This window comes from Pleurodeles waltl, chromosome 8 (genome assembly GCF_031143425.1).
Source record: "Pleurodeles waltl isolate 20211129_DDA chromosome 8, aPleWal1.hap1.20221129, whole genome shotgun sequence".
Taxonomy (NCBI): domain Eukaryota; kingdom Metazoa; phylum Chordata; class Amphibia; order Caudata; family Salamandridae; genus Pleurodeles; species Pleurodeles waltl.
Window position 1 is genome coordinate 130,099,263 of NC_090447.1, and position 12,232 is coordinate 130,111,494.

Consider the following 12,232-nt stretch of genomic DNA (forward strand, 5'->3'; position numbering starts at 1 on the left):
TGTTTAATGTCAAATCTTTTGGTTGGTTTTGACTAATTCTTAGGCTCTGTCAAAGTGGCGCAGAGCAGTGCTGTGCCAAAAATAGCAGTGCCCAGCCACTTTTGAAATGCAGCCACTTTTGAAATGCAGGGATGTGCTGTATTTACAGGAATACAGCGCACCCATGCATTTCCCCTTCCACCAGTACCGAATTAAGCTGCCTGAGCCACCACAAGCATCCTTGCACCATAGTGCAAGGATGTCTGCATTGAGTGGTTAGAATATGTGCGGAAGGTGTCCCTTCCTTCACATATACAATCTATAATGGCACTTCTATGTGTCCTGCGTAGCACACATAGAAGTACCAAAGCGTCATTTTGAAATGATTGTTTATAAGCAGGAAAGGATGCCTTCCTGCACATAAGCAATCATCCATGGCATTTTGCTTCTTCTATATATGCTGCAGAATGCAGCGCACATAGAAAAAGCAAAAAAAGCAAAATTCCTCCTTGTTTTGCAACGCCAAAGCCACCCATGGTGGGGGGCATTATTTATTGGCGCTGCCACAGATTTATGAATTCTCGTAATTCTGGGGCAGTGTCAGAAGCAATGGGTGCTGTGGTGGAACACCCATTGCATGCCCCTCTGATGCAGAAAACTACAGCAGAGGGGCCCATATTTACAAGGAGGGGTAACATCACAAAAGGTGGTGTTACACCTCCTTGTAAATATGGAGTAGTGGTTAACACCACTGGAGTGTCACATAAAGTGCTGCTCCAGTGCAACTAGGGCTCTTAAATCTGCCCCGTAGTTTTCCAAAACACACGCATTTTGATACCATTTTCATTAGTTTCTCATGTTGTCATTATTTGCCACTATGTATGCTTTCTTTTGTATTTTAAAATACTGCCACTAAATATGTTTTTACACCGAGATAAGATCTAGCTACCATGCTGACCAATCTTCAATGCTATAATGGATGGTTTAGAGAAATATTTTCCTCTGTGAGAAAATATGAAATATTTTGAGAAGAGCAGGGAAAAATAATATGGATTAAATGTATGTGGGGGGATGCTCACTGGTGGAGCGCCCAGGGCACAACACTGCATAGGTGGGAATGCCCGAGAATTACAACATTTTTGACAGAGGTGTTGTGGCAGTCTTTAGAAGTAGCCGTCTTTAGGTTACCGACTGTCACAAGATCCAGGAGTTCTGATACTGGGGCTTCTTCTGACAGGGTATGCTTAGGACAACAGGTTTGGCATCTGATCCTACAGTGTCTGGGGCCAGCTAAAACAACTATGGCTTCATATTGAAACAAAAGAAACATCCCTAATGTCACAGTGGGGTCACAGATTGTGGACAGGTTTGGGGCTGGAGCAGTTAACCATTAGTGTGGAACAGACACATTTAAATCTCAAAGCCAAATGGGGACCTTTGATAGGTGTGCTATGGAGTGGAATAGTGGGTATGGCTTGCTCCTCCTGTCCCCCCACCCTCCAGCATTAACACCACAGGACTCGTGTCTAGGTGATGAGACACGTGTTGTGCTGCATTACATATTTTCTTTTGGTGCAACACATGCAGACATGTGCCTGAACATGTTGATGCTGGTCATCAAGTTGGGCAGGGGAGGTGGGTTGAAATTAAGTATAAAGCATGGTTCATATATGTAGGATACTGTGAAGGGTGGAAGATTAGGACGGACCAGAGATGATGAGATTATGGAATGAGGGGCACTGTTTTTCTTTACTGTCATTGTACAAATTACAAAGAAACACAATAAAAAGATATTTGATAAAATAAATATGAAAAGGTAAAGAGTACTGAGTACTCAGGGGTGCTGTCCAAGTGTATTTGTTCCAGCCCGACCTCATGCTGCAGTAAGCATGTTCTAGGTCATCTCTGGGTCAAGGTCCTCTATGTATCAACTGTCTGAATAAAATTAATAAAGATAATTTCACTCAAATTATAAATATAAAATCCTCCACCTCAGAAAAAAAGTGTCCAATTGGCCATTATAAATATTCTCACATATGCATTTAACAGTTGCAAACAGAAGACACTGAACCATGGAATGTTCACTCAACTTAGCAAAGAGCTCAAAGGGAACACACAGAGCTTAAGAGAAGGTTTAAGACAATCCTCACCTGCCTTATGTTATAATGATCAACAGTCCACTCCCTACACAGTCCAACCTCTCAAAATGATTCTCATCATGTGTATGCTGTGCTCATGTTTAATTCTGAACATGTAATTGTTGGTCAGATGGAAGAAACAATTTTTGATTTAAATATAAAGGCATGCAAAGTGCAAACAGCAATGTATCGCCCAATGGACGAATGAGAGGGCTTACAGAATAGCAAAGTGCTAGCATTTGTAAAAGTATGCTCAATCTGTTAGTGAACTGCCGATTAGGGAATCTCAACCTTTCAATAATTGCGAACAATCACACCGTGGGCATTGACCACCTTACAACACCCGACAACCATCACAAAAAAGAGTGAGAGGAAAATAGAGTCATAGATCCATCAGCTGGCTTACAGAGTCCTACAGGATTACGAGGGATGCACAAGACGCACTCCAAGGAAAAATAACTAGAGAAGAAGGCATGTAGGATGCTGCCCACAGCAGGAAAATAATAAAAGGATTTTATAAGGAGATCATGGAGGTTGTTGTGTACACACTAGAAAGGCAACGCACAAAATAAAGATTAAAAAATGATCAGATTCCCAGCGTTGGTCAAGAGAGTTCTTATTGTTTTGAATACTTTATTCTTCTTCACACATGAACAGAAGCGCAGCCAACACATTTCGCCCGTAATAGGTCTTCCTCAGGGCTGCAAAATATAAAGACAATAGCTATTTCTTACTAAAAGTGCTGCACAGAGTAACATCAGAGAAACACTAATTTAAAGCCATGGACATATAGACATATGGCAACCCAACCAACCGTGTTGCAGTCAAAAAAACTTAAACACAAAATATAACATAAACCTTACAAATAAGGTTACACTATACTTTTAACATTTGATCCCGATAATACATATGGGTCTCATGATCGCTACCATCTAAAACACTTGTCAGTTGGCAAAAGAGTTGGAACAACATTTTATATGCCAATATTGATCAAAGTTCGTAAGCTTACGTATGAAATAAAAAAACGTGACAATATGATGTTTAGACACATTGATAACATTACTGAAACCTCTCTAGATAAGCAGATTAGAGTATGAAGATAGGGGCAATACATTAACTAGACAAAAGCTAGTTATTACCACATAGAAACTATATAAAAAGGTGAGAAAAGGAAAAAAAAAGATTTTGGAAAAACACAATGAAAGTATCACGTAAAAAGAAGAAAGCAAGTAGAAAAAACATCTTCACAGGGCATCCTCACATTCTTGTATATAATCCTACCAAAAATCACTAAGAAATCTCCATATCCCACAAAAACAGTACAAATTCATGTTGCAGGCACAAACGGAATAGCAACCTTCCATTAAGAGCACTATGGGATGGTAGGATAGGCCAGAGTCCATGTTTAAGATCTTAGGACATTATCCCAAGCAAAGTACAAGAGTACGGTAAATATAAGGTAATACTGTTCCTCCTGCATCAAGGTACAGACAACCCAACAAGTAGAAGCCTCCTTAACCAGCATGCTAGAAAACGCATGGTAGCACTTTATACTATACATTATGTAGCAAATGTGATCCAGTGTGCATAAAGACAAATGCAACTAATACCCAGTGTCAGTGGGAAAACAAGAAACCCAAAAAGTAAACAAATACTGCACAAGACTCGAACTGAGTATGGAAAGAACAATCGTCCAGGAGAGTGCATGCCAGCACTTATCACATGTGTTGGCCCAAATCCTAAATTGGACACTTCATGGGTGTAATTATATTAAATCATCAAGTGGGACAACACAAATACGAATTCGTCTTTGCCACCATAATGTCCAAAAGGACAAGTTATTCACCTTACAAGTCAGAAGTTCACCACATCACCAAATAGTGCACAACATAGGACCGGCATACCTCAAACACTACCGCGCCTTCTACATACCCAACAGACATCTCCTTTCTTCCCAGCTCGCCCGTGTAGCAGTCCCCAAGATCTGAAAAAACACAGCAGATCCTTCTCCTACCTAGCAGCACAGACATGGAACACACTACCTCTCAAGCTCAGGCAGACCACATCACTGAAGCAGTTCAAGAAGGATCTCAAGTCCTGGCTCTTTGCCTTGGCAGCACGCCCATAGATAGCACCTTGAGACCCTATGGGTGATTAGCCGCACTCTATAAATCTCTGATTGATTGACTGATTTATTGCAGCACAAACCATGAGTGGGATGTCTCATCATGTGAAACGTACCATAAATTACCTCAAGAAGTATGCAGACCATGCGTTAATGAGTATCCAATGGTCACTATATTTCATACAAGCAGTACCAGCAGTTGTAGAAATCGGAAGTCCGGACTTGTAGACAAATTATAAAAAGCACCATTATTATAAGTTTAAAGTCCAGTGAGTGAGTATGATCCATACTATTTACTCATTTCTTAGATTAAAATTTACAAACGGCCATCTTGAAGAGCTGTATTAATATCATTTAAAACCTTTCAAGACTAAACATCTGATAACACTAGGAAAAAGGGAGAAACACATAATAAAAAGAAATCTTAATATCTAGAGCTGACTAACCTTTCACAAACCCCTAAATGTATTACCAAATAGCATCAATACACAATAGCTCATATCTGGCACAAAAATCAGGAGAATTGGAGAAATCGGAGCGAAAAAACTAATGACTATATCAAAGCAAAACAAATCAAGCAATAACTTGTAATGTTGATAACCACCACATGCCTGCATTGTGCGTTTGACAAGCAAATAAATACAGTTCCATTATACAGTTCTTAAAATCGCCAAATAGGATTTACTGCCACATTTGTGTGAAACGATTTGATCCCCAAGGGCATTTTTAAAATTCATGGGGCCTGATTCACAAAGGAAAACTTAGACCAGAAGTCTTAGTTTAGACCGAAAGTCTAAACTCAGACCAAAAGTGTAACTATACTACGAGAAAAGTTAGGCTTTTAGTCTAAGTTGTGACTTTTGGTCTACGAAACTCATGATTTATAGCAAAGGTGGTACAGAAAGGCAGCACAACAGAACAGTAAGGCGCACATGGTGAAGTACCATGTACATTCTCTGGCAGAGAGTACCATACATCATCACATGGAACAGTAGCAGTTGACAGTTTCACACCTGAGAAAGAACACACAATGAGAGTGTGCAGGCTCCTATGCCAATAACCTAAACTCTGAGTGTCATTCCTACATATTGTGTGCTACTTCCATATGAGTGTACTGCAACAAATTACCAAGAGATGACTGCTGATGTACTGCACGCAACATCTTATTGACAATGCTTGCTGTTACTTGCACTCAGAGGTATATAATGCATGTAAAATGTGGTGGTCCAAATACATTTGCACAAGGTATGACAATTGTTAGACCTGACAGCCTTAGGTTGGTTATCCCCCACCTTTTTGCCAGCCTCCCTCCACTTTTCTGACACAGTTTTTTCTGGTTTTAGGACTCTGCACATTTTACCACGGCTAACCAGTGCTAAAGTGCATATGCTCTCTCCCTTAAACATGATAACATTGGTTTATTCCCAATTGGCATATTTGATTTACTTGTAAGGCCCTTGTAAAGTGTGCTACATGTGCGCAGTGCCTGTAAATTGAATGCTACTAATGGTCATGTAGCACTGGTTGCCCCTTAACCATGTCTCAGGCCTGTTATTGCAAGGCCTGTTTGTGCAGTTTCACTGCCACTTCAACTTGGCATTTAAAGGTACTTGCCAAGCCTTAAACTCCCCCTCTTCTACTTATAAGACACCCCTAAGGTAGGCCCCAGGCTACCCATAGGGCAGGGTGCTATGTAGGTAAAAGGCAGGGCATGTAAATGTGTGTTTTATATATCCTTGTAGTAGAAAACTCCTAAATTCCCTATCCACTACTGTGAGGCCTGCTCCTTTCATAGGATAGTATTAGGGCTACACTCATGCACTTTGTGAGTGGTAGAGTCTGATCAGAAAGGGGTAACCAATTCATATATAGTATGGCCAGAATGGTAATAGAAAATCCTGCTTATTGGTGAGGTTGGATTTTATATGACTATTTTAGAAAGGCCACTTTTAGAAAGTGAGCATTTTCCTTCACTTAAAAGCCATCTGTGCCTGACAGCCTGTCTTCAATCAACGTCTGGGCTGGGCTGGTTGAAAGCTTCCATGTGCATTTCACCCAGACAACCACAAGCACAGGACACTCAGTCACACCTACACTCATCTGCATACTAAATGGGTCTTCCTGGGCTGGAAGGGTGGAGGGCCTGACATATTTCAAAGGCTAGTGGCCTGCCCTCACACAATGGACTGCTAAACCCCTTACTGGGACCTGGGCAGACAGATCTGTACTAAAGGTTCGCACTTCAAAAACACTCTTTAAAGCCTCCCCCACTTCAAAGGCATTTTCGGTATATAAACTGGGTACCTGACCCCAACAATTCATACACTTCTGGACCTGAACCTGCAACCTGTCAAGAGGAACTGAATGGCTGCCAAAATGACTCATCTTGACTTCTTTGCTGAGAAAGACTGTTGCCCTACTGTTGCCCTATTGCCCAGCTGCCCTCTGACTTTGCTGAGAAGTACTCTACAAGAGCTTGCCTCTTGTTTTTTGTCTCAGGGCCAAAACAGGCTTAGGGCCTGATTATGACCTTGGCGGAGGGGTTTACTCTGTCCTAAATGTGACCGATAACCCGCCTGCCGTTTTACAAGTTCCATTATAGCCTATGGAACTTGTAATACGGCAGAGGGGATATCCGTCACATTTAGGACAGAGTAATCCTCTGGTAATCAGCCCCCTAATCTCTTCAGGACACTCCTTGTGCATCAAAAATCGATGTACAGCCTACCAGAAACAGCACACAACCGTTTTGCGTCTGAGAAATTGCTGCACATCCAAGCCAGAAGGAATCAGCCCAACTTCACTGATTGAAGAATCAATACAGTTCCTGCCTTGCACCCAGAAATTTGACGTACAACCTATGGGATCAAAGCACAGCTGAACCGGAACTACGCAGCCCAACTTCCCGAATGAAGAATAGACGCAGCTCCTGTCCTGCGACAGAAAATTTGACGCATCATCATACCAGGTTGACGCAATGCATGTGACTTCTTCCCGCGTGCCCAGGATTTCCACACATCCCTGGGCATCAAAAAGATCCCGGAATTGCAGTGAGGTACCAGTTCTACATGTTAGTAATTCACGTAAAGTCCCTTGCAGTGTGGAAAGAAACAATGCATTATCTGTGCCGCGCCAGAAAATTGACACACACCCTATTTTTCCACACATCTCCTCCTCTGCAGTCTCCATGTATGTTATTTTTGGCGCAAACCAGGTACTTTGTGCAAACAAGATACAACTGTTGATTTCTAAGATTTAAGACTCTTTTTAATCTTGCAAAAGTGATATCTCAACTTGTGCTTATTGGATATTTATGTTTTTTTACCTTAATTTAACCATATAAACATCATATATTTTTCTAAAACTGTGGTGTATTTTTGTGGTGTTTTCACAATGTTACTGTATGATTTATTGCACAAATACTTTATACATTGCCTTCTAAGTTAAGCCTAACTGCTCAGTGCCAACCTACCAGAGGGTGGGCACAGAATAATTTGGACTGTGTGTGACTTACCCTGACTAGGATTGTGGTCCCTATTTGGACAAAGGTGTATACCCCTGTCAACTAGAGTCCCCACTTCTAACAACAGTTACCTCGATACAATAACTTGAGCCCGCAAAAATAAGAGATGATTTTGCACTAGAAGATGATGCTAAGGATGAAGTCTTCCTCGGCTTAGAGCACATTGTTCTTCATATTTCTGTGCCACAGCCACTCTCACAAGATATATGGCAACATGAGGATATCTGAAAAAGTATATGCACTGCTCCTTTGTCCAGACGTTCTTCAGCAACTGGCACTGAGTGTATACCAAGACCACAGACAGGAAGCCCAACAGAAGCCCTGCTCTGTACACTAGAAAGATCAATGCTTGAAAGCCAAAGAACAACTCAGTAGCTTTAATATAATGGGTTAGTGGTTTGGTGAATGGAGCATAGCAACAAGAGACAATCCCGAAAGGTTAGATGGCAAAGTGTTAGCTTTTAAAAAGATTGCTGTGCAGCACCTATGTCACATCATCATAGCTGTATTGGGAGAGCATATACTTTTTGTTGGACAGGGTCTTACTGTGGGTACACCCCAGATGTTTATCTTACTTTGTGGAACCCGTTTCTGTTGGCTTTTAGGACTCTGTGCACTTCACTCCTGTATTTACTGCATTGGTAAAATGCTTGTGCCTACCCTTCATAACATGGTAAATTTGGCCTGCACTTGATTGGTACATTTAATTTACTGATATGTCCCTAGTAATTGTTACTACATGTACCCAGGGCCTGTAAATTACTTGCTACTAGTGGGCTGCAGCACTCATTGTGCCATCCTCTAAAGTAGCACTGTCATCCACTTCTCTGGCCTGGCACTGCACTCTGTGGGGGAGTTTTAAAATGTGATTTTTTTGCCTAAGCCATCCTTTTTAATATTGATAATATTTATAAGTCATCCGCAAGGTAGGCCCAAAAGACTTATAGGGCAGGGTTCATGGTTTTTAAAAAGTAAGATGTGTGTTTACGTTTTTACATGTCTGGACAGTGAAAAACTCCTAAAGTTGTTTTACACTGTAGAAGGGCTTCATTTTTGGAACAGTAGAGAAATGCTACTTCCACTCATGAACATTGTAATTTTAAGACCTCTTTAATGGTAAACTCAGATTCTAAGTATCTATTCCGAAAATACCTCTTTTAAGGCCAGATGTAGCAAGCCGTTTGCATGGTGCAAACTGCGAAAATCGCAGTTTGCGTCATACAAACGGCCTAACGCGATGCACATGCACAAATTGCGAGTTGGTACCGACTCGCAATTTGTGAATGCGACTCGCAAATAGGAAGGGGTGTTCCCTTCCTATTTGCGACTTGCATCGCAATTCAGAATTGCTTTGTGACCGCGAATGCGGTCGCAAAGCAACTCGCAGTTACCACCAGTGTCACACTGGTGGTAACTCATTTGCAAAAGGGAAGGGGTCCCTATGGGACCCCTTGCCCTTTGTGGATGTTGCCATAAAGGATTTTTCAGAGCAGGCCTCTGCCTACTCTGAAGAAACCAAACCAAATGGTTTCGTTATTTTTTTTATTTTGCAACTCGTTTTCCTTTATGGAAAACGGGCTCCAAAATTAAAATAAAAAAAACTGCTTTATTTAAGAAGCAGTCACAGACATGGAGGTCTGCTGACTTCAGCAGGCCACCATCCCTGTGAGTGCAGGGACTCGCTATGGCGTCGCAAAATGCGACCCACCTCATTAATATTCATGAGGTGGGTCTTTGCGACCCCATAGCGACTCGCAGTCGGTGTCTGAGACACCGTACTGCATCCGATTTTTCAAATCGGAAATTGCGAATCGCACCGACTCGCAATTTCCGATTCGCAAAATCAGACTTTGCTACATGTGGCCCCTAGTAAGTTGACATTTTTCTGTGTACTCCAAATGTGCCTTTCTGCTACTGTCCAGGGTCACATGACTGTGAAGAGCTCTCCTGTGGTGTGTTGTGCATTCTTTCCAGACATGGGCACAAAAGGGGCCTGAGTGTAGAGGAAGTGGGTCTTCCTGGCAGGATGGCCAGAGAGGAGTTGTGCTGTGTCTTTATTAATTTCAAAGGACCCTGTCTGTAGCACACACAAAGGAACCTGACACCAGACCAGCCCTTCCCTGCATCACCCTAGACAGTTTGGAGCCAATCAGAGGATACAGGAAAGAACCTAGCCAAAACCAATTTGGGAGTAGGGCAGGTATTGTCCCCCACACAAAGACTGACACTGGAAGTAAATGTGGCACATTCAAAACCTCGCATCAGAACACTCCTGGATCTGTGGAAGATTCAGAATATGGACTCCCCTCCTTTCTGAAGAAGGAAGGCTGGACCTGCTTGCCTTAGACTCAGGATCTGCAGAAGTGACTCCAAAGGTCGGTTGACTGACCTCCTGTTTGAGCTATAGGGACACAACAAGCTTCCAGAGGACTCCGAGCAACTGCCCAGCTACCAGCACCGTATGGACCTGTCTGATTCTTGCTATTTCCTGGCGTCTGAGTCCTGATTGCCAAGAGGTGCCCCCCAGGTCCTGGGCCCCTGTCTAGCATCAGAGTGTACTCTTCCTGCTTCAAACAAAACTGCATGTGAAAATCCAGATGTTTGGGGTTCTTTGTGACCACAAGCAGGCACCTTGAATCAGCATAGGTCACTGTGTTTCCTTCCAATGCGAAGTTTCGATGGTGACCTACTCTTGGCACCAAATAGCAACAGCACATGGCTTCCATCAACATGAAGGTTCGGCAACAACATCTCCTAGGGCCGACAATGGTCTCCTCTTTGCCCTGCCATTGTCAAGCACCAGCTGGGGCTCCTCACATGAACTTGGACAATGAGAAAGAAAGCTTCTCCCCGAGATGAACCTGGCCCCTATACCAAACCCATTCTCAATCACGTTCCCTGAACTTTGACTGTGGTCAGATACCTGCGAGTAGCGCATTGTGTTTTTCACCTAAAAGTTTAAAAATTCATAAATCCTGTTCTGATGATTGGACTTTTGTTCTCATGTTATTTTTTCTAAATTGGCTTCGGATTTTACTTGTGTTGTGTTTTTACTTTCTTACTGTTTGAGTGCTGAATAAATACTTTACACATTGCCTCTAAGTTAGGCCTGACTGCTTTTGTGCCAAGCTACAAGAGGGTTAGGCACAGATTTATTAGTGACATTTGAAGTTCACTCTTAGACAAATGTGTTTATTATTTGAGCAGGGATCTCAGACCTCTCAACTACCAACGTAATTTCTTACACTTTTCCAATGTCTTTAACATCTTTAGCTGGCAAATTGTGAAGGACACTGCAGTACTGACCTAGTCAGGATATTGATCTATGTTTCAGTAGCTATTGATCATTTAATTGCAGCCAGTGGTATTATTCACCACCTTACTAATGCAGGTCAGGGGAGAGGGATTCATCATTGGCAAGAATTCACCTTTACCTGTGTATCACTAGGAGCCAAAGTATAAGTTGCAGGGCATCCATGAAAGTGATGAAAGCCAAATCATCACTTCCCATATAAAGCTATTATGGCACTGTTAGTAACACACACTGTGGCCCTCATTATGACCTCGGCGGACTTCGGGCAATACTGCCATGAGAAATGGCACCACCATACCGCCAGTGGTGGAGGGTGGAGCGACCGCCGGATTACGAGTCACAAAACCCAAATCGACCAAAAACAGACACAAAACCCACACCACCAGGCCAACCCATGGCGAAAGAGTGACTGTAGAACCGCTGGCCACACCACGCCGACACCATTCCAACTGTCATATTTAGAGGCAACTTCCAGCGCAGTGGTACATGCACAGCAGCAAACCGTTGGTGGTCCACACTGCACCTGTACAAAAAGGCACTGCCGAAAGTAGCCAACACCACATTGGCCAGCTTGAATATCCCACACCTGAAACTCATACACAGACCACGCACACCTATACAGCCACCATATAACACTCCCACAAAACCCCACAATCCCTAGCAACAACTACGATCAGACACACTCGACACAAAACACACCCCAACACAACAAAAACAATCACACAGCACACATTGTACAAATTACCACCACAGCCCACCAGCATCCACAGCCAAACACTCTCACATGATCACACACCCTGCACTGCACCTGACACGCACACCACATACCCACCCTACAACATGTCACGCCAGAAGCACCCACGGTTTACGACAATGAGTTGCGGGTCATGGTGGATGAGATCATCAGAGTAGAGCTACAGCTCATGGAAGTCCAGGTACAGCAAACATCGACAGCCAGGAAAATTGAGTTATGGCAGAGGATCGTTGACAGGGTCACCTACCCACGCACAAGGGAGGACATCAGGAAGAGGTGGAATGACCTCAGGGGGAAGGTTCATTCCATGGCGTCTAGGCATGAGATAGCCATGAACAGGACTGACTGTGGGCCCCCATCTCCTCTACTTGAGTTGACATCCTGGGAGTAGAAGGTCCTA